General features: G+C 41.7%; 2 pseudogenes; both read right to left on the bottom strand.

Moving 5' to 3' along the window:
* Nucleotides 1-3,244: 3,244 nt before the first annotated feature.
* Nucleotides 3,245-7,237, bottom strand: LOC143273858 (pre-mRNA cleavage complex 2 protein Pcf11 pseudogene; annotated as a pseudogene).
* An 11,558-nt stretch (nt 7,238-18,795) lies between these two features.
* On the bottom strand, nt 18,796-21,552 carry LOC143273852 (ubiquitin carboxyl-terminal hydrolase 29-like; annotated as a pseudogene).
* Between the last annotated feature and the right edge of the window lie 1,488 nt (nt 21,553-23,040).

The raw sequence follows: 23,040 nt of genomic DNA, 5'->3' as shown, positions 1-23,040 counted from the left end.
GGTTTCTGGACAAGGCTCCTGTTTAGGCAAAGTCCCACTGACCCATAGGCATCTCTGTAACAACACCTCTACACCCTATAAAGGAGGATATTATCTTGAGGCACCCAATGGGTCCTACTGGGCCTGCAATACCGGGTTAACCCCCTGTGTGTCTGCTCAGATATTTAATGGTTCCCATGAATTCTGTGTATTGGTTCAGCTGTGGCCTCGTGTCACCTATCTTGAAGAAAGCTCGATTATGGAATTCTTCGAGCAAAGGAGTAGATACGCTCAAGAACCTGTGTCATTGACTATAGCCCTCTTGTTGGGTGTTGGAGGCATTGCAGCAGGAATTGATACAGGAACCACCGCCCTTGTACAAAATAATCACTTGATGCAGTTACAGATGGCCATGACCACCGATCTGGAGGCAATAGAAAGATCCATTTCTGCCCTTGAGAAATCACTTACCTCACTGTCAGAAGTAGTGCTGCAAAATAGAAGGGGCCTGGATATGTTGTTCCTGAATGAAGGGGGTCTATGTGCCACCTTGAAGGAAGAATGCTGCTTTTATACAGACCATACTGGTATTGTCAGGGAATTGATGGAAAAATTAAGGGAAAGGCTGGCTCAAAGAAAAAGGGAGTCTGAAGATCAGCATGGGTGGTTTGAAAGTTGGCTGCAAGGGTCACCCTGGCTCTTCACCTTGCTACCTACCATTCTAGCCCCCTTGATTGTTTTTCTCCTTCTCATTACCTTTGGTCCCTGGGCCTTTCAGCGGTTGACTCGGTTTATCAAAAATCAGATTGATTCGGCTTTACCACGACACGTCTCAATTCATTATCACAGGATAGATTCTGAGAAGGCTGGACAGGAGCCCCATCAAGGACTCAGATTCAGTGTCCTAAGGCCCTAACGTCCCCACGGTCTTACTAGAGGGTACTCAATGACGGGAATAGTACAGGGCCCACGTGGGGGTCCCCCTGTATAGCCTAAGACAGGGGCCCTCTCGGACCACCCCTGAACACCGACTATATGGATTTCGTCCATTTTATTTTAAGAAAGAGGGGGATTTGTTGGAGACCAACCTTGGGCAACTGGGCAAACTGTGTCTTGAACTTTGTATAAGTTTTCTCTTGCTCCAGCAGGCCTTGAAAAAGACAAGATGCTCTAGCCAAAACCATGAGACGTGCTTTTAGATAAACTTCCTGGACGGGTGCTTATCGGCCACCTGCAAGGTCGGGGACCAAAGCGACCTCAAGAATTTTCCATTCTCCTCCCCTCTCTTCCCCTGCTCCCCCTCCCTGCCTGAAGTCCTGCTTTTAAGCCTCAAGCCCCAGCCAATAAATGAGATCTTGACACAACTCAGACTGACTCTGTCTTTCTTCATGCGCTTGGTCTCCTTTCCCTCTCGCCCCCATTGATTCCCAGTTGTTAAAAACAGAATGACATCATTGGACAGTGGTGGTGCTTGCTTTTAAACTCAGCTCTTCAGAGGCAGAATCAGAAGGATCTGTGAGTTCAAGACGAGCCTGGTACATAAAACAAGTTCCAGGACATCCAGGACTACACAGAGAAACCCTGTCTAGAAAAACAAACAAACAGAAACAAACAAACAAACAAAAGATATGGTGAAATTTGCAGGCAAATGGATGAATACGCAAAAAATCATGGGGGGGGGCGAGTAAACAAGAGACAGAAATACAAATATTGACATATTTGCTTATATGTGGATATTGCCTCTTAAGTCAGTGATAACCAAGCTACAACCCACAGAATCACAGTGGGTAGGTTCAGAGAGAGGGCCTGAGAGAATAAATAGATATCCTTAGGAAGGGGAAATAAAATGAATAGATATGGATGAAAGGGGGAGGGTTGAGAGGATAGAGTGGGAAAGGGAGTTGGGGAGGATATAGGGAGAGACAGGTAAAATTTGAGGACTAGTATGAAAACCTAACAGCAGAAATTTCCTAGAATATATACGTATATGAAGGCAACCTAGATGAAATTGCCACTAATGAAGGAGACAGAGCCCCAACTGACCATCACTTGTCACCCAGTGAGGCTTCCAGTACTGGGATTGGGTAACATCTAATTGAGTTGTTGTTCACGGGGTCCCATGGGAATCCCCAAACAACCAAGCAGTTACCAAGACCATGGCTCGCTCTTGACAAACTGGCAGCAAGCCCACATGGCTGAAGACAACACCTACACAGCTAATGAACAAGGAAGAGTCAAGCTGGTGCCTACACAGAGCCTTCACCCCATCATTCCAAAACCTTTGGTACAAGAAGGCACTCTGGCTGCTATCAAAAGAGAATCATAAACCCAGCCTAGCCACAGACCCTTTAACCTACAATCTGTCCTGTTTGCAAAATATGCTAGGACAATGGGGGCACAGAGCTTGTGGGAGTAGTCAACCAATAACTGATTTGACTCAAGTCCCCCTTCATGAGATAGAAGCCATGCCATCATTGTTTGGTGACAAAGAACCAGAGATACATAGTCCATAATCCTAGGGTAAAGCCACATATTACTGTTGTAAAGAAAGGAAAGATACAGTGATAAACTCACTGCTAATGACATTCTGCTATACTTATAGATCAGTGCCTTGCTCTGCCATCATCAGAGAAGCTTCCTCCTGTTCAGATGGGAGCAAATATAGAGACCCACAGCCAGATATTACACAGAGACTGAGAGATCTTGGAACACTCTTCCCTAAATGTGATGTTTCCTAGCATTCTGTCCCCTCAGAGATCAGGGAACATTTTGGAAGAGGAACAGGAAAATGTGTAAGACCCAGAGGGGATGGAGGACACCAAGAAAACCAGGCCTTCTAACCCTACATGATCAAAGCTCATATGAACTCACAGAGACTGAAGAAGCCAGCCCAGGGCCTGCCTGGGAATCCATCCGGTCCTCTGTGTACACATTATAAAATCCAGTTTACAGTTTCTTCTACAGCAAATATATTTATTTTTAATTTAAAGTTCACAAGTGAAAATCGCACATTTTTACACATACAATTTCATTTGGTTAAATTTGCACTCATCTAGAGAACTTTCCCACAACAAGCACCTGAAACCATGCAGGAAGTAGGAAATGCAAATACTAAAACCTATTTATAAACCAAATGACAGCTGAGGCCCTGCCTCAGCTAGTCAATTTATAGAGATAGATGTCTATAAATACATAAAAAATTCTTGAACTTCTAGATCCAACAGCAGCTTTTGTTACAAATACAAAACCATACTTTCTCATTTTTTTAAAATGAGTCAACTGTATCATTTTCTGTTTTAATGTCAGTGGGTGTTGCTATACTTTCTTCTGAACAAGCTGGTGGGGCATCAGTTTGCTCTTCCTTAACTTGGGGACTTTCACAGGGTTCTTGCAATTCGTTTTTGACAGTGTTCACCATAATGTTCGAAGGGTTTTCAACTGAAGTCTTGATGGGATTTGATGTACAATCAAAAGAAGCTATATTTTGGTCATCTGCATAACACGATGGATGGTAAATCTTTCCATCTACTCCAATAGCATTTTTTAAGTGCCATTCTTCCTCCTCTCCATCCCAGTACTGTTCAAATTGTTCTTGACAGATTTCACAACTCTCAAGTGCTCCAGCTGGTCCAGCAGGGACACTGTGGAACTCCTTTTCTTTAGCAGCCTCCTGAGTTTTGAGGACAACCTCTTCATGAACCTGTTCAAAAAACTGGCTTTTTCCATGTTCTTCCAGATCATCTATTTCTTCAAATTCTATCCAGTCTGTTAAACTGTAGTACCAACGTCTATGAGTGATTTTTCTGCTAACATCTTTCTCAGTTCTATTTTGCCGATAATGCCAGTCCATGTGATCTGCATAAACATCTCTCTGGGATGTGGGAAACCTCATTCCACAAGAAGAACACTGAATCCCAGTGTACAGCCGGTTTATGACACTGTCATAACATTGTTTCAATTCTTCAGGTTTAAAATTAGTGAGATCTGGAATATCTTGATCTTCATTCTGATCCTTCCCCTCTTCAGGGGGACGCTGAGCATCAGCCTCATTTACCTGTGTTATAGCTGTATCAGGCTGTGACAATTTGAGAATTCCTGCTTTTAGCAGTTTTGTAAACAATTCATTTACATCCACCTCACTGAGATGATGATCAGGATATGCCGTAGGAAGACCTCCTGAAGGATTCTGAATAAAAGTTCCAGCATTCTGTGCATGAACTTGTAACAATTGTCCTTGGCCAAAAGCTACTGGCTGAGAAATACCAGTCAGAACCTGTTCAGATGTCTGAATATCTCCCACTGACATTAGACTAGGTAAATTGCCCAAGTTTCCCAACTGAGAACTCTGAAGATTCCTTTCATCAAAATAGTGTCCTGAAGCTCTGGTAAGGGCATTTAAGGGCATTTGGGAAATTCTGGTTTCCAGGGTCACGAGGTCCATTAAAATTTGGTCCTTGAGGTGTATCAAATATTTGTGCATGTCTTTGGAACTGTAGTCCTTGAGATGGAACATTCAAAGCATTGCCAGGTGGGTCATTATATGGGCCAGTCTGATTGAAATATTCAAGCTTTTGTGAAGGATGATTGTCTTGTTGCGTACCTTGCAGAGCAATAAAAATATCAGATCTTGATGCTTGCTGCTGTTGTGGCCCATGAAATCTTGGAGGTACACTACCAAATCTCGGTTGAACCTGCTGTCCAGGTGGCCCAGCAAATCTCTGTGGACCTGGCTGAAAAATTCTTTCAAATCTAGGACCTGGCTGGCCATGTGTTCCATCAAATCTTGGCAAAAGTGATGGCTGACCTGGCTGTCCATCAAATCTTAAAGAGTTACAACCTTCCAATCTTGAACCACCTTGACCCAGAGGTGATTCAATTCTCAGGCCACCTCCTGGTACAGGACCTTCAAACCTCATTCCACCTCCCTGTTTTACTAAAGGTCCTTCAAACCTGATCCCAAGCCCTGGTCGACCATGTGGTCCCTCAGATATATCATTCCCACCTAGTTGATTATGTCCTTCCAATCTCAGACCAGCTACAGACTGACATTGGGGACCCTCAAACTTCATTCCATCTCCTTGCTGTAGCAAAGGGCCCTCAAATCTGATAGCACCACCTGGCTCACCATGAGGACCATCAAACCTAATTCCTGATCCTGATGAACCATGACCCCCCTCAAATCTAAGTCTACCTACAGGCTGACATCGAGGATTATCAAATCTAAGACTACCCACAGGCTGTCCATGAGGACCTTCAGACCTCAGACCACCCACAGGCTTACCCCCAAATCCTTCAAATCCCGAACCACCTGTGGATCCCTTAAAACTGACACTAGGTAAACTTTCAAATCGAAAACTGCTGCTGCCACTGCTGCCTCCTCCACCTCCTCGAACAATTGTCTTTTCAAACCACAGAGGTGTTGCTACTGGTCCTCGAGAAACTTCAAATCTCAAAGGGCACCCACCTCCTAACTGACCATGTGGTGCTTCAAATCTCATAGGGCCTCCTCCCCCCATTTGTCCTGGTGACACATCAAACCGAACAGAACCCGGTGTAGGAGGTCCATCAATTCTAGGGCTTAATTTGCTAGGTCCTTCAAAAATCATCTTGGCTGGGCCATCTCTCCTCACAGATGGCCTACCAGGCCCATCAAATAATGGTCCCTCTTCAACTAAAGCTGTAAGCCACTGATTTGTATTAAGGGCAGCAAATCTTGATGCTGAGCCATCTACAAATGCTTTGTCTGAATCTTCATATCTAGGTCGCTTAAGTGGAAAATGATCATTGAATGGAGATCTCTGCTCCTCTCCTCCACCTTGTTGATACTGAAAGAGCTGTTGAATTTTATGCACAACAACAAGGAACTCATCATGTGAAATTTCCCCAGAAGCTAAACGTTCACTTGTCCTTTGAAGGAATTCTCTCTTTTTTGCCAGACTTATCTCTTTAGGAATCTGAAGATTGGCATCTACCCTTGCTCCATGGGGCTGCTTTGGGCTTCCAGGTGACAAGATTCCTTTAGTGCTTGACCAGCTCTCCTTATGCCTTAGATGAGGTGCTTTACTCTGATCATCACACTGTTGGAAGCTTTGACTCTCTTCCCAACCAGATTTCCATCTTTCTGCAGACTTAGAGCTTTGCCAATTCTCTATATTCTCTTTTGGCTCAGCATCTGACTTCATAGAATGTTTACTTGCAGTTTCTTGAGGCCGATATCATGCATGTTTTTCAGCAGTCTGGGAACTTTAACATCCTGCTTAGTACTTCTCTTAACGTTTCTTTCTTCCCTCGAAGATGCTGAGAACTCTTCCATATGTGACTGTGTAAGTTCTGACTGTTGCGTCTTTCCAGCTTTGGAGGCCAAAGTTGAAAACATACTTCTTTGCCTTCCTTTGGGTGACCAAGACTTAGGTGACCTCGATCTTGATCTCTTTTGAGTGCTTAATCTCCCTGGTTTTGTCCCCTGTTTTTCCAATTCTTCTATAACCATGTCCTGTTTTTGTACAATGCCATTTATGATTTGACTTCTACTTCCAATCAGCCTGTGTTCAGATGATTTCATTTGCTCATCTTTTTCCTTCTGAAGCTCCAGGTTTTTCTGCTGAAGTTCTAACAACTGTTTTTGTTTTTCAATTATCTCTTGCCTTATTAGCTGTTCTTGAGTAAGATTCTTTTGTATGTCAGGTACAATTGGAGGTGTGGAAATACTGGGGGAGCTGACCACTATACCAGGTGCTGAAGGCTCCTCAGGTGATTTATTTAAAAATTTGGGATTCACGTGGATGCTACATGTCTTCACATTAGGCGGCAGAGGTTTAATAGGCCAAGCAGGATCTATTGAATTGACTCTGACATCCAAGGCATAAAGTTTCTTCAAGGGGAATATTTTATCCCATGTGGAACATAATTTAAATAATCTTTTTCTTGTATTTTCATCCACCTTTTCAAACACACAAATAAATGTTGCAACTAGATTTTTAGTAAAGGCAGTGATATACTCTTTTCCAACATTTTTCACAATAGAATCCATAAGGTACATAAGAGGAAGTTTCTCTGAGGAAGGAGCCTTGGCCGTTTGGGCCTCAATGACAGAGACAATTTCCTTGGTGAAGGGCAGGTTCTCCTCAGCTACAATGGTCAGCATATTGATGTGCGGTTTGCTATTGAAAGTCAGGTCTTCCAGTGAAGACTGATAATCGTGACAGATGTCTTCTAGTGTCCAGGCAGCCCCAGCCTTGGCCAGCATCTGCTCTGACATTGTGCCCAGGCAGCACTCCAAGGTCTGCTACCAACTAAGGTGAAGTTGCTGGACACCCCCACCCTTCTGAAGCCTGGGCCTTGCTCCCTGGTTCTCCTGAGGCTGGGGCTTCACTGCATGCAGACCTTGGAGGAAGGACAGGGGACTACCCAGTTGGAACCTCGGGGAAGAAAAGTCACAGCCTCACCTGGAATCTCTGTCCACTTCCAGCTCTCTAGGAGTATCTGGATTCTGTTAAAGTTTCCTTTCCGGTATAAACTGGAGACCGGGTGTCTGCAGGAGTATCTGGATCCTGTTTCACTTTTCTGCCCTGTATCTGTTCAAGGTGTCATGGCACATTCCTGAGATTCTTCCTGGAACTGAGCACAGCAGGTGGTCTAAGAAGGTGATCCTTTCCCTAAGATGAAACATGTAAGGTCAAGTCTGAGATGGTGGCCCTTACCCTAGGATGGATCCTGTGAAGTTAAGTCTAGACCTTCACACAGACATACATGCATGCAAAACAGCAGTTGCACAGTAACTAACAAATACATTTTAAAAAATTGGTGGGAGGTCATATCACACACCTTTGATCCCAGTATTTGGGAGGCAAAGGAAGGTGAATCTCTGAGTTTGAGGCCAGCCAGCTCTATGGCGTGACTTCCAGAACAACCAGGGCTACCCAGAGAAACACTGTCTCAAAGAAACCAAACCAAACAAACACTGAACCATGAAGAGCATCACTATAACCTTGGAGAAGAGAATGGTGCACACCCTGCTTCTAAAAGTTTGAGATTCTGTCCTAATATGTTGTTGTTTGTTTTTTGTTTGCTGAGTTTTAATTGAGCTGTAAGTCTTTGTTATGGACAGAATTTAGGATTCCTCTATCAAGTATGTAACGCCATTAAGCAATTGTGAAAAAAGATCCGTATTCTTCTTTTGCTTTTTAGATGTGCTAATTAACTTGCACTCCGATGCCTTTTTCAACAGCCACTCAAAAATCTCAATTGCATGTAATTAAGAAATTCTAAGCAGTCTTATTAAAATAAGAAACACAAGAGCCAAATAAAGAGGTAAAAGCCTAGAGATAAGAGCAGTAGCCAAGAGCCAAGACCACATATTCTTACCACTTGCTGGCGTCTTTCCCCTGAGACACAGAGACCTTCTTCCTGTGTCCTCTCTTTTTATAGCCTTTCTGGTCTGCCTTCTGATTGGTTCTAAACCCAACCACATGACCTCCTCGACACTGCCTGTCTTTATAAACCACCAGGTCTCTATGGTTGATACTGGGATTAAAGGTGTGTGTCACCATGCTGCCTGTGTCCTTGAACCCACAGAGACTTTGCCTGCCAAGTGATCAGATTAAGGGTGTGTGCTACCACTCCCAGACTTCTGCTTAATGGCTTGCTCTTAGTTCTGATTCCCACACAACTTTATTTATTAACATACAAATAAAAGTCACATTTCAGCACAAATAAATTATCACCATATTTCCCCTTTCTAGTCTAATAAAAATAAAAAGAAAAAACGTTATAACTAGTATAAAAAAGACTATATACAATAAGTACAATAACTATATACAATATGTACAAACAATAAATACTTAAACAATTTCTAGTCCATTTGCATTTGACAAACTCAGAGAAAATATTCCATTATCTATCCTATTTTGGTAAGTCCAAAATGTACCTGATTCACTTTCTATCCTAATTTATATTACTAACAGAACTATCTTATAATGTCTTTCAAATTTATACACTTACACCTCTTTAGTGAGTTTCTTTTCTGAAATTCTTAACAAGTAAAACTGTAATTATCTAATCTTTAAATATAACTATGATCGTATCTAGTTTTAACTCACTGTAACTATAATAATCTAATCTTCAATTTCCTCAGAGACCAAAGAAGGAAATAATATTACCTAAAAAACAGGAAGTACAAACAAGGGACTTTCAAAAAAAAATTGTGAGTTGACAGAAAGAGCCAGCTGCCTGGACAGTCACCTGAGGTTTCTTTGCAACATTGGGGCATCATCTTCAGCTTATATGCTTGTCATATCTGACAGACTTATTTGTGAAGTAGGATGTACACAACGACTACAGTTTGACCTCACATTTGGTGAGAGTAGTCCATGTACCAGAAACATCAGAATTCCACTAGTGTTCTGTCATGATTCAGCGTTTTAAATTCAGAAAATTGTTGGTGTTTTTGGAAGTCAGCTGTCCATTCTCCTTGGCTTGTCGATGGCTTCATCTTGGCATGCGTTCTTCTCCGCATCCCATTTTTCTCCTCATCTCATTCATCATGGCTTCTGGGTGGCAACCATACCCAACGCTGTTTTGGTGACCAAGAAACAGAGATACATAGCCCAGAGTCCTAGAGTAAAACCCAATATTACTGTCATCAAAAAACTTTGGATGACTGTTCAGGCTGCCAGCTGTCTCTGTCTATGTCAAGACTTTTGAAGGTTGCTTGTGTCCTTCTCTCTTTCTCAGGTAATATTATATCCTTCTGAGGTCTTTGATGTAGGTGAAGACTAGATAGTTATAATGTCTTTAGTTATGATAGAATATAAGGTAAATATGAAACCTTAGACTCACAAATATAGGATAGATATCTTCTTTAATTTTGCCAAATAGAAAAAGACTAGATATTATGAATAGATTAGATATTGTAACTGTAATCCTTGCTTGATAATTGTTTTGTTATATGTAATTTTACTATGTTAAAGTTAAATCCTTCCTTTTTGAAAAAAAAGGAAAGGGGGAAGTGCTGTGGATGATTGATTGATAAAGTGGTGATTGGTTAGTAACCAGGCAGGAAGTAGGCAGGACAAGGAGAGAGGAGAATTCTGGGAGAGGAAGGATGAGTCAGGAGATGCTGCCAGCCACCACCATGAGAAACATGATGTAAGATACCAGTAAGCCACAAGCCACTGGCAAGGTCTAGATTTATAGAAATGGGTTAATTTAAGATATAAGAACTAGGTATCAAGAAGCTTGCCACAGCCATACGTTTTAAAAGTAATATAAGTCTCTGTGTGCTGGAGTGGGTCCAAGTGGCTGTGGGACTGGTGGGTGAGAAAGATTTGTCCTGACCATGGGACAGGCAGGACAAGGAAAACTTCAGATATATATATATCCAGTATGAAGCTGATTCTCCTGAATCAAGGCCTCTGGGATCTCAAACACTTGGACATCACTGTACAGAGGCCATGCTTCTTTTTGAAAATCAACGATGGAAATGGATTTCTTCACATTTATAAGTAACTCTCCCTTGACCTCTATATCCTGGATGTCTTTCAAGAGAATGAGTTGACTTAAGGGCTTGATAAGATCATCATAGGAAACTTTCTCCCATGGAATACTTTGTGTGAGCAAATTCTTTGCCAAGCTTGTAATCCCAAAGAGAGATTGTAAAATGGAATTCATGCAACAGGTATTTCCCATATAGAAGAAGCCTTCACATTTCAGTTGCTTTGCTTAAGTGTCAAGAGGAAACTTGACATCATTATTTGTTGGAGGTCTCCTGGCTAACCTTTGATCTACTTCTTTCATTAGAACCTGTTAGGGTTGGAAGAACAGTGTCACCTAAGTTAGTCCTCTTGCAAGAGTTGGTAGTGAATGAAAGTTCAAGTTACCAAATGTTCTGATTCTCCTGATCTCTTAAAGCCATTGGATTCTCTCCTTCACTTCTTTTATTCCTGGAGTTATAGGTCTGGGATTTCTTTTCTTGTTCAGGATTATTTTCTTTCACAATGTCATTATTTATTTCTATACTGGATGTTGATTTTCTTTTCTTCTTTCTGCTCTGTTTGTCTACCCTCACTGTCTCAACATGACTGCTGCTGGGCTGTGACCACAAAAATGGCATCTTCATGGGGAGTGAAGTACCACTTTCTTGTGTAGTATTCTAGGACCCACAAAATGGCTCCTGGTGCTTCCTGAAAAAACATTATTGCTTTTAAGAACATTCTGATAACTTTTGGGTTCCTTGGATTATTGGGATACAGATGGATGAAAAAATCCAGGAATAACTTCAGCCTTTCATTATCTATGAGTAAGGAACTGTCATCTTTTAAAGTTAAATGCAGATTGTGAAGTTCCTTCTCATACCAACTAACCACTCCACCTACCCCATTACCACCCAGCTGAAAAATCCTTCTCCTTTCTTCAAACATGAATAATAATAATAGAGTACCATGTCTCAAAATAATTCAAACAAAATCTTCTCAGTAAGTAAACATGTTTATTTATGGAGATTACTAACAGAGTGCTTCCTAGCATGCTCAAGATCCTCCATTCAATCCCCAAAACTGTAAGAAAATAATATTGAAGCCAAAAATCTCCTTATAAAGTGTTCCTTGTGTTATTCATGTCCCTAACCCTCTATACATTTGCAGGAAACAATGTCTGTGACTCATTGCTTAGTGGTAAGTTTTGAAACTTCTGAGAACCAGTCTTTCAAACACTGGAATTTCATTAAAACATTAAACTGGATTCCATAAGGTGTACCCAGAGAACCTGATGGAGTCCTCTGCAGTCCTCTTCAGTCTCTGTGAGTTCATATGAGCTTTGATCATGTTGAGTTAGAAGGCCCTGTTTTCATGGTGTCCTCCATCCCCTCTGGGTCTTACACTGGTTCCTGGTATATTTGCTCCTTTCTAATCCAGGATGAAGCTTAACTGATGTTGGCTGAGCAAAGCACTGATTTATGAGTATAGCAGAATGTCATTAGGAGTTAATCAGTACATTATTTCATTTCTTTATTTGTGGATAACAGTAATATTTGGTTTTACCCTAGGACTCTGGGCTATGTATCTCTTGCTCTTGGTCATCCAAGCAGCATTGGGTATGGTTTCCATTTTGTTTTATCCAGACAGGGTTTCTCTGTGTAGTCTGGGTGTCCTGGAACATGTTTTATATACCAGTGTGGTCTTGAACTCAGATCATTATTAATCTACCTCTGAAGAGCCGAGATTAAAAGCAAGCACCACTACTACCCAATGATGTCATTCTCTTTTTAACAATTGAATAATACTTTATTTTGTAAATATACCACATTTCCTTTCTTTCTTTCTTCCTTCGTTCCTTTGTTCCTTCTTCCCTTCCTTCCTTCCTTCCTTCCTTCCTTCCTTCCTTCCTTCCTTCCTTCCTTCCTTCCTTCCTTTCTTTCTTTCTTTCTTTCTTTCTTTCTTTCTTTTCATTTTATTGTTTTTTGATATGAAGTTTTTTGTGTAGCCCTGACTGTCCTGGAACTAGCTCCGTAGACCAACTTGTGCTGGAAATCAGAGACCCACCTTTCTCTGCCTCCTGAATACTGGGATTAAAGTCATGTGCCACCACATCCCAGCAGTACGACATTTTCATTATTCAGTCTTCTGTTGAGGATCATCCAGGTCCGTTCCATTTTCTGGCTATTATGGATACAGCAGTGATGTGTATGTTAGAGCAAGTGTCTCTGTGGTAGGATGAAGTGTCCTTTGGGTATATGCCCAAGAGTGATGCAGCTGATCTTGAGGTCCATCAATTTCAATTTATCTAAAAACCACTGCACTGGTTTCCATAGAGGCTGTACAAGTTTGCCCTCCCTCCACAAATAATGGAGTGTTTCCTCACATCCTCTCCAGCATGAGCTATCTTGTGCTATTTATTAATTATTTTTGGTCTTCGGAGATAGGCTTTCACTGTGTAACAGTTCTAGCTGTCCTGGAACTCACTTTGAGGACCAGGCTGGCCTGGAACTCACGGAGATCCACCTGCCTCTGTCTCTTGAATGCTGGGATTAAAGGCATGGGCCATCAGGTCAGGCATTGTTTTTTTTTTTTTTTTTTTTTTTTTTTTTTTTTGTGTGTGTGTGTGTGTGTGTGTGTGTGTGTGTGTGTGTGTGTGTGTTTTGAGTCAGGGTTTCTTGGTAAAGTCTTGTCTGTCCTTGAACCCACTTTGTAGACCAGGCTGGCCTTGAACTCTGAGATCTGCCTCTCTCTGCCTCCCAAGTGCTGGGATTAAAGGTGAGCACCACCACATGTCTTATCTTCTGTTATTGACCATAGCATTACTAACAGGTATAAGGTATAAGAATCTCAGAGTTGTTTTGATTTGTATTTCCCTGATGGCTAAGAATATTTAATATTTAAGTGTTTCTCAGGCATTTGAGTTTCCTCTTTTGCAAATTCTGTGTTTAAATCTGTATCCCAGTGTTTATTTGGGTTGCTTTCTTGATATCCATTTTTCTGGATTCTTTATTTATTTTGGGTATTAGCTCTGAATTAGATGTCTACTTGGTAAACATCTTTTCCTGATCTGTCTTATCCATGATTCTCTCTGTTTTTGTTTTTTGTTTTTTTCTTCTAGATAGGTTTATCTGTGTAGCCTTGGCTGTCCTGGAACTCTCATTGTAGACTAGGGTGGCAGGGAACTCAGAGATCCACATGCCTCTGACTCCCGAGGTGTCCTCTGGAAGAACAGCAAGTGCTCTTCAACACTGAGATTCTCTCCAGCCTCTTCTGTATTCTGTATCTTCTTTCTCACTCATCCTTTTTTTCTTTCCCCAATCCCTGTTCCTAAGAGGTGATGATGTGAGATGTGGGCGTGGCCTTTTTAGGACCCTTTAATTTTTTTTTGATTTTTTTCTTTTATTTATTTTATTTTACAATACTATTCAGTTTTACACAACAGCCACAGATTCCCTTGTTCTCCCCCTTCCTGTCCCGCTCCCCTTCTCCCCAGCCCACCCCCCATTCCCACCACCTCCAGATCAAGGCCACCCCCGAGGACTGAGATCGACCTGATAGACTCAGTTCAGGCAGGTCCAGTCCCCTTCTCCCAGATTGAGCCAAGCGACCCTGCATAAGCACCAGACTTCAAACAGCCAACTCATGCAATGAGCCTAGGACCCGGTACCACTGCCTAGATGCCTCCCAAACAGATCAAGCCAGTCAACTGTCTCACCTATTCAGAAGGCCTGATCCAGCTGGGGGGCCCCTCAGCCTTTGGTTCATAGTTCATGTGTTTCCATTCGTTTGTCTATTTGTCCCTGTGCTTTATCCAACCTTGGTTTCAACAATTCTCGCTCATATAAACCCTCCTCTTTCTCACTAATTAGACTCCCAGTGCTCTGCCTGGGGTCTAGCTGTGGATGTCTGCATCCAGATTCCTCAGTACTTGGATGGGGTTTCTGGCACAACTATTAGGGTATTTGGCCATCCCATCACCAGAGTAGGTCAGTCCCTGCTGTCTCTCGACCATTGCCAGCAGTCTTTTGTGGGGGTATCTTTGTGGATTTCTGTGGGCCTCTTTAGCACTTTGTTTTTTCTTTTTCTCATGTGGTCTTCATTTACCATGGTCTCCTATTCCTTGTTCTCCCTCTCTCTTCTTGATCCAGCTGGGATCTCCTGCTCTCTTTCCCTCGACCCTCGCTGTTCATTGCTCCCACTCATGTCAAGGCTGTTCATGTAGATCTCATCCATTTCTCCATCATTGGGTGATCCCTGTGTCTTTCTTGGGGTCCTGTTTTCCAGGTGGCCTCACTGGTGATGTGAGTATCAGTCCAGTCATCCTTGTTCCACATCTAGTATCTCCCTATGAGTGAGTACATACCATATTTGTCTTTCTGAGTCTGGGTTACCTCACTCAGGATGATTTATTTCTAGATACATTCATTTGCCTGCAAACCTCATGATGTCATTGTTTTTCTCTGCTGAGTAGTATTCCATTGTGTATATGTGCCACAATTTATTTATCCATTCTTCAGTTGAAGGGCATCTAGGTTGTTTCCAGGTTTTGGCTATTACAAACAATGCTGATATAAACATAGCTGAGCAAGTGCTCTTGTGGTATGATTGAGCATTTCTTGGGTATATGCCCAAGAGTGGTATAGATGGATCTTGGGGGAGATTGATTCCCAATTTTCTAAGAAAGCGCCATATTGATTTCCAAAGTGGTTGTACAAGCTTGCATTCCCACCAGCAGTGGAGGAGAGTTCCCCCGAGTTCCACATCCTCTCCAGCATAAAGTAGGACCCTTTAAATTAAGCTACAATTTGTGAGGGACTCTTTAGGTGACAGCCTGCAGCAAGATCGAAACTTTAGTTAGAGGCATACAGCAGGATCGTGAGCAACAGCTGTGACATTCCTGAGTGGTCCTGGTTAAGTAAAGTGTTATTTTCTTTTTTGGGGTTACAGGGGGAGTGAATGCTGAAAGATCAGAGAGACACAACAGGCCACAGCGAAACTCACCTTGCCAACTTTTCAGTCAATCCTATTTCCTCAAACTGGAAGACTCTGAGTCCTCATCCAGAATGAATCTCAGCTGAACTGCTGCTAAAAGCTTAAAAGCTTAACCAGGATGTAGTTCCTGGTCCTCGCCCCTTAAATACCTGTTTCCTGCCATCAGTTCCTGGGATTAAAGGCATGTGTCACCATGCCTGCCTGTTTCCAGTGTGACTTTGAACTCACCGAGATCCAAACAGATCTCTGCCTCCTGAATGCTAGGATTAAAGGTGTGTGTGCCACCATTTTTTGGTCTCTATGTCTATCTAGCAGCTGTTCTGTTCTCTGACCCTAGATAAGTTTATTAAAGTGAACAATATACTGGGAACACAATATCACCACATTTCCCCCGCTTTTTTGTCTAAAATTAAAAAAGCTTATAACTAATACAAGAAAAACTATATCTAATAAGTATATATAATATATACAGTCTAGAATTACATTAACAATGTCTAGTCCATTAACATTTGACAAATTCAGACAAAAATTTTCATTACTTATCCTATTTAAGACAAGTAGTTCCTTTCTAAAAGTAGATTTAATAATCTCCCTTTTTTATCTTATATCTATATTTTTTTTGAGTAGGTCCAAAAATCTACCTTTTATCTTTTTTTGTATTAAAGCATAGTTTTTAAAATTTATTTCTTATATGCATTCATTATATTCATTAATTACACTCATGATATTAATTACATTTGTGGTCTTCATTAATTATATTCTCAGGGCTCAAGACCTTAGCACAACATCCCAGCAGTTTTCTCTGGTGAATGTCCCACATCTGAAACTTACACTTCATATTGTGGCTCTGTTTGTTGCTTAATGAGCTGTGGAATCTACTTGTGCCTGCCTCCCATTGCTGAGTCACAGGCATACATGGCAATGAAGAGTTTGTTACCTGGGTGCTGGGGATTTGAACTCAGGTCCTCCTCCTTGCACAGCAAGTGCTCTGACCCACAGAACTAGCATCCCAGGTCCTTGAGAGTGGATCTGTACTAATATTATTTTTATATTTGAAATAGATGTGGTGTGGGTGTCTCAGATCAGGCTACATACCTCATAGCCAGCAACACCAGCTGGTTTTCCCTTCCCCTTGCGACCCAGGAATCAGGTTGAAACTACTAGGTGCTTTGGTACTTTGTATTAAGGAAGCCTGCTGCTTCATGGCACAGGGTCTCTTCCTTCTCTTGGGAACTAAGGGGAACCTTGTTCTGTCTTATGAACTGAAATGTTCTCTTTAGAGCCCCACCAGGCTGTTGGTGTTAATTTATGAGGCTCTCACACAAAGGACTGTCTGTCTCAGACCCCCTGTCCCTTGAACCCCTCCATTTTCTCATATCAGGATTTAAATATAAGAAGTATATTTGGCACTTCAATTTTTTTTTAAAAGAGTGCCTTAAAAATGTTATTGTGCTAGGCATTGTGGCCCAGACATTTAAATACCAACACTCAGGTATCAAAGCCAGGGAACCTCTACATTTCACAGTAGCATTATGTAAATAGAGAGTTCCGAGCCAGAGAGAGCTACATAGTGAGATTCAAAAACTTATATTTTTTTTGTTCATCGTTTACCCATATATATGCACACGTGCTGGCTCCTCTAGAGGTCAGAAAACAACTTGCAGGACTGGTGTCATCAACCTTGGTGGCAGGTGTTTTTATCCACTGAGCCTTTAGAGAGCTTTTGAATTTTCACATTTTAACACACTCTCTATTTCATTTCCCGTGCAACCCTGATGCTATGCCCTGCAATTCTGAGAAGGAAGCACAAAACCAGTTGGTGGGCAGTTAGATAATTTCACCAGCAATAGTCACGGACACATGCAGAAAACAATGGTTTTAATAAATTGACAATAGAATGGTATACATGAATTTAGGGAAAGCAAACAATATCATGAATATCCTCCAGATGACATGAGCAATTCATATATACACTCACAAAATGAGACATTTTATATACTGCATCTCAAAACTTGAAGACCATCGGCATTAGTTCTGAACCCATTATGATGTTGGAAGCTAACATTGGGACATTTAGTCAGTTCCTTTCTGTGTTGTATTGGTAATGAATGACTTTTAAAAAAAACACAAACCAAAACCATTGTGTTAGGGCTGGAGAGAAGGCTCTGTGGATAAGAGCACTGGCTATGCTCTGGATTAATTCCCTACACAAATATGCAGGGCACAACTGCCTGTCACTCATTTCAGAAAACCCAACACCTTCACACAGACAGACATGCAAGGGAAACAAATTAAATGGCATCGTGGATGTATGGGTGTCTGTCCTAATATGATGTTTGTTTTGTTTACTGAGTTTTCAGTTGACCTAAATGAGTCTTCACTGTGAGTAGAATTTAGGATTCTTCTAGGCAGTGTGTAAAGCCATTAAGCAATGATGAGAAGAGATCCACATTCTTCATTTGCTCTTTTTAAAAAATATTCAATTTATTTGTTTGTTTTTGAAACAGAGTTTCTCTATGTTGTTTTGGTGCCTGTCCTGAATCTCACTCTAGAGACCAGGCTAGCCTTGAACTCAGAGATCCGCCTGCCTCTGCCTCCTGAGTGCTGGGATGAAAGACCTGTGCCACCACCACCCAGCTTCTTTTGTTCTTTAGTTCTTGCAAGTGACTAGCACTCTGATGCCTTTTTCAGCAGCCACTCCAATATCACCTTATGCATGTTAAAAAAAATATCCAATGTGAAGCTAATTCTCCTGAGTCAAGGCCTCTGGGATCTCAAACACTTGGACATCACTGTACAGGAGCCATGCTTGCTTTTGAAAATCATACACATAGCTTACATAATGAACTGAATCTTGGGAACTCCTAAAATAGCTAACAACACTGATAAGACTATAATTCTGAGGATCATCTTTCAATGCCACATTTTTTGACTCGTCAGCATCTACTGTGTTGTTGCTTCCTGGAACATTGTTATTTCTAGGATTCCCTGATGTACTGAGGATATTTTCATCATCTTTCTGATCTCTCAATTCTGAAGACTTATTCAGATCCTCCTCTGTTTCCTCCTGAGTACCCTTAACACATTACAGTGATGCCTGAGAAAGGTATTCTTTGTGGAATCTATTCCAATGATTAGGGAGCAGCTGTTTAGCCATTTAGTGAAAATTTCCAGATTTGTTTCTTCATCAAGGTGACAATAACAATTGACAATCTTAGTGGTAGTGTGATGATCTCACATCCCATCTGCATTAATTTTCTCATAGTTCTTCACATTTCTAGATGATTTTTGACTGGCTGAGAGGCAGATTCCCTCCAGAGACATTTGGGACATCACAGTCATCAAGGGGGCCCTAATCAGTCAAGGGAAATGGTGGTTTCCTGTTTTCATTATAGTGGGAAGATACATTTAGATACTTAGAAATCTCAACTGGCTGCCGACTGATCAAGAATCCATTAGCAGTCAAGTGGTTGCGTTTCAGATGAACAATGAGGACACTGGGGCTCCTCTTCAAAGTGTACCCGAGAAATGAATTCTTGTTCTTGTACTTCTCATGATTAAAACAATTTCATTTCTGGTGTAAAGAAGAGATCAAGAGACTTTTGAATAGATAGAGGCTCTTCTCTTGTTCCTTGGTGCAGATCAACAGAGAGGTAATTATTCACTTCAGTTTTGAGAGTAGTCTCACGACAGGGGTCACAAACAATAGAGCTCTGCAGCTATAATTCAGAATTAGCACTGACATGACAAACAAACTTTTTGGTGGTGGCAGTCCCAGCATACGGTGATGGAGATGACCTCTTGGCTTCATTATCTCTCTCAATAATCTACATGGTATTTAGTTTTTCCATGTTCACTTTCAACTGGTCTAAACACTGACTTAGAAATTCATGGGCATCATTCTGTTCATCACCCAAGAATGTGTCTGCAACTGTGATAATGGATTTCTTCATATCCATGAGTAACATTCCTTTGACCTCTATATCCTGGATGTCTTTCAAGACAAGCAGTTGGCTTACAGGCTTGATAAGATCATCATTTGAAACTTTTTCCCATGGGATACTTTGTGTGAGCAAGTCCTTTGCAAAGGTTGGAATCCCAAAGACAGGCTGTAAAATGGAATTCATGTAACTGTGTTTCCCAAATTGGAGAAGTCTTCACATTTCAATTCCTTTACATAAATGTCTTGAGAAGGCTGGACTTCATTGTATGTGTATGTGTGTGTCTCCTGGCTAAACTTTGATCAACTTTCATCAGATCATGTTAGTGTTGGAAGAATAGTGTCATCCAGTTTAGGCTTCAAGCACATGTTAGGATTGAATGAGGGTTCAAGTTTCCCAATGTCAGCCTTTTCCTAATCTCTTAAAGCCATTGGTTTCTCTCCTTCACCTTTTTTATTCCTGGAGTTAGAGGTCTTGAATTTCTTTTCTGATTCAGGATTATTTTTCTTTAAGATGTCCTCATTCATTTCTACACTGGAGGTGGATTTTCTCTGTGGTGATATTGTGTTCCCCAAAATATTGTGCAACCTAATAAACTTATCTGGGGTCAGAGGACAGAACAGCCATAGATAGACATAGAGAGGAGAAAATGGTGGCACACATGCCTTTAATCCTATCACTTGGGAGACAGAGATTCATCTGGATCTCTCTGAGTTTAAAGCCACATTCGAAACAGCCAGGCCTGGTGACTCATGTCTTTAATCCCACAAAGTGAGCCTTTAATCCCAGGAAGGTATATAAGGTGTGAAAACCAGGAAGTGGAGCTGGTTAAGCTTTTAGCAGCAGTTCAGGTGAGATTCATTCTGGATGAGGACTCAGAGGCTTCCAGTCTGAGGAAACAGGATCATCTGAGGAACTGGCAAGGTTAGGAAGCTGTGGCTTATTCTTGTTGTGCCCAGATCGTGACCCCCAGAGAGACCACCAAAGACGAGCATGCCGGAATGCAAAAGCAAGGTTTAATTCTGGATATCCAAAAGCAATACAAGCCTAGGCAGGGACTTCGTCCAATACATCCAACGCAGTGGAGGCTGGAGGAAGCGCCCACCTATCTGCAAGCTCAGTTTTTAAAGGGAAAAGTCACAAAGTTACATCATTTAGGGGTGCTAGTGCGGGTACAATTCTGATTGGCTCGCTTCTAGGGACTTCTAGAAATTACTTCTAAGGGAGTGGTTGCCCGCCACCATTTCTCATTGGCTGCCCTCAGGTGGGGGCATTTCTGTGGTCAGTTACCCTGGAAACCAGGGAGAGGACATTCCATAGTCTGGCAGGCATTACCTCGTGACTATCTTGTGGCTCTGTACTTTTACACTTCCTGGTTTCTGGAATCTGGACTGACTGGTCTCAGTAACTTCTGGCCTGTTCCAGTAACTTATGGCCTGTAGCTAAAAGGAGCAGTCTTAGGCCTTTAGTTTGGGGGTGAGAGCATTTTGGTCTTATTTTGGTTCCACAGTTCTGTTTCTCTGATCTTCCAGCATTCACCCCAATATCTGGCTCTGGGTTTGTTTATATTAAGACCTGTTACGATTCATGCTACATTTATCTTCCTGTTTTTGCTCTGTGTTTCTCCACTCTCTTTCTCAACATGACTACTGCTGGAGTTTGGCTCTGAAACTGGCATCTTCATGGGGAATGGAGCTCCACTTTCTTGTATAGTATTCAAGGATCCACAAACTGACTCCTGGTGCTTTCTGCAAAATGGATCACTGCTTTCACGTGTTCAGAGACTTAATCACACAAAATGCATTCAGTCCAATTGCAAAAGATCTGTCATCATTAACTATTCCAACACTATCTAAAAGCCCAAAGCCCAAGCTGACAAGATGACTCAGCAGGTGAAGCTACTTGCGAACAAGCCTGTGGACCTGATTTCCATTCCTGGGATCCATTTGATGGAGGGAGAGAAACAACTGTTGTAAGTGGTCCTCTGATGACAATACCCAATATGTTAGACACACAAACACACACACACTCACACACACACACACACACACACACACACACACACACACTCACACGCGAAGTAAATGTAATAATAATGAGTCCAAAATCCATTCAGACACTGAAACTCTTGGCACTCCTTACATTGGCAGCTCCTGGTAAAGTAACATATTTCTACCAGGTGGTGCAAGCCTTTAATCCCAGCACTCAGCACTGAGGCAGAGGCATGCAGGTCTCTGAATTCCAGGCCAACATGTCTACATAGTGAGTTCCAGGATAGCCAGGGCTACTCAGCAAAACCCTTTCTACAAAAAAGAATACCATATACATGACATTTTTCTAACATATAACCTCACCACAAAATATACATTCCAAATTCTGAAATGGAAAAGGAATGAATACTAAGGAATTATCAGAAAAAAGAAACACTGAAATCTACCAGGGCAGATGCATAATCATGTAGACAAAACAACTATACAAATAAATTAAAATTAAAAAAATAAAACTAAAAATCATTTCTAAAATCAAATGAAAACAAAAATATATCTGGACCTAGGGTTCAGGCCTGTAATTTCAACTACTTGTGAAGCTGAGGCAGGAAGGTCCACAATTCCAAACCAAGTGGGCAAAGGCAGAGGAAGGCTCAAAAAGAGGGGGAGGGGCAAGGAAGCTTCTTTTGCAGTGGTATTGATGACTGCAGACCCACAAGTGAAAATAAGAAACACAGAAACTTCTAAGGCAATCTCTCTCTCACCCCTCTGACCCTAAAAAGAAAATAGACCAGAGAGGATGGCAGAATTTCTAGTGAGACTCTGGGTGCCTTTCTTCCTACCTGATCCCTGTGCATCTTGGTCTCGTACTATGTGTGCAGCATGATCACGTGATCTATGTGCAGGTGGGGCAGAGCTACTTAAAACTATATGTGCTTGTGTGGGGGTTGGGGAGGGGGGGTCACCTATAACAAGCCAGTTCCATCTCATCCCTTCTCTTTCTTCCTGCACAATCATTTCCCACAGGCCTAAGCACCCACTTCGGTCTTCTTCCCGTGGTAAACTCCTCTCTCTCTCTCTCTCTCTCTCTCTCTCTCTCTCTCTCTCTCTCTCTCTCAATGTTTCTCTGTGTAGCTTTGCCACTTTCCTGGAACACACTTTGTAGCCCAGGCAGGCCTCAAACTCATTTTTTAATAAAAGGGGGACCTGCAGGGCCCTGGCGCCCGTTTTTGGTAACTGTTGCCTTGCTTGCAGACCTTGACCCTGATATCCTCCCAATGCTAATTCCCAGCCCAATTCCACCTCCTGAATGCTTAAGTGAAGTTCCTTGTCTGTGTATCCTGAATAATGGGTGTTAACAGCTTAGATGCAAGATTGTAAAACATCAGTAGTGAACTTCTGCCCTGAGGGATCCTCCCATTGTGCTGTAAGCCTGTATTTAAACTCCTATCCCCTTCAAGAAATGACATTCCACATTTTAAATTAAAATATGTATATATAATTGAATGCATACTGCGATGTACTCTATGAATACCACAAATGTGATTAGTAGCATGAGTGTAAGTAATGAATATCATGAGTGATGAGTGTAATTTAAAAAATAAAAAAAAAGATTGGCAGAGAACAACAGGGGAGGTGACACAAGCCTTTAATCCCAGTACTCAGGAG

This window comes from Peromyscus maniculatus, chromosome 1, assembly GCF_049852395.1.
Source record: "Peromyscus maniculatus bairdii isolate BWxNUB_F1_BW_parent chromosome 1, HU_Pman_BW_mat_3.1, whole genome shotgun sequence".
NCBI classification, from domain to species: Eukaryota; Metazoa; Chordata; class Mammalia; order Rodentia; family Cricetidae; genus Peromyscus; species Peromyscus maniculatus.
This window is presented reverse-complemented; position numbering and strand designations above follow the sequence as displayed.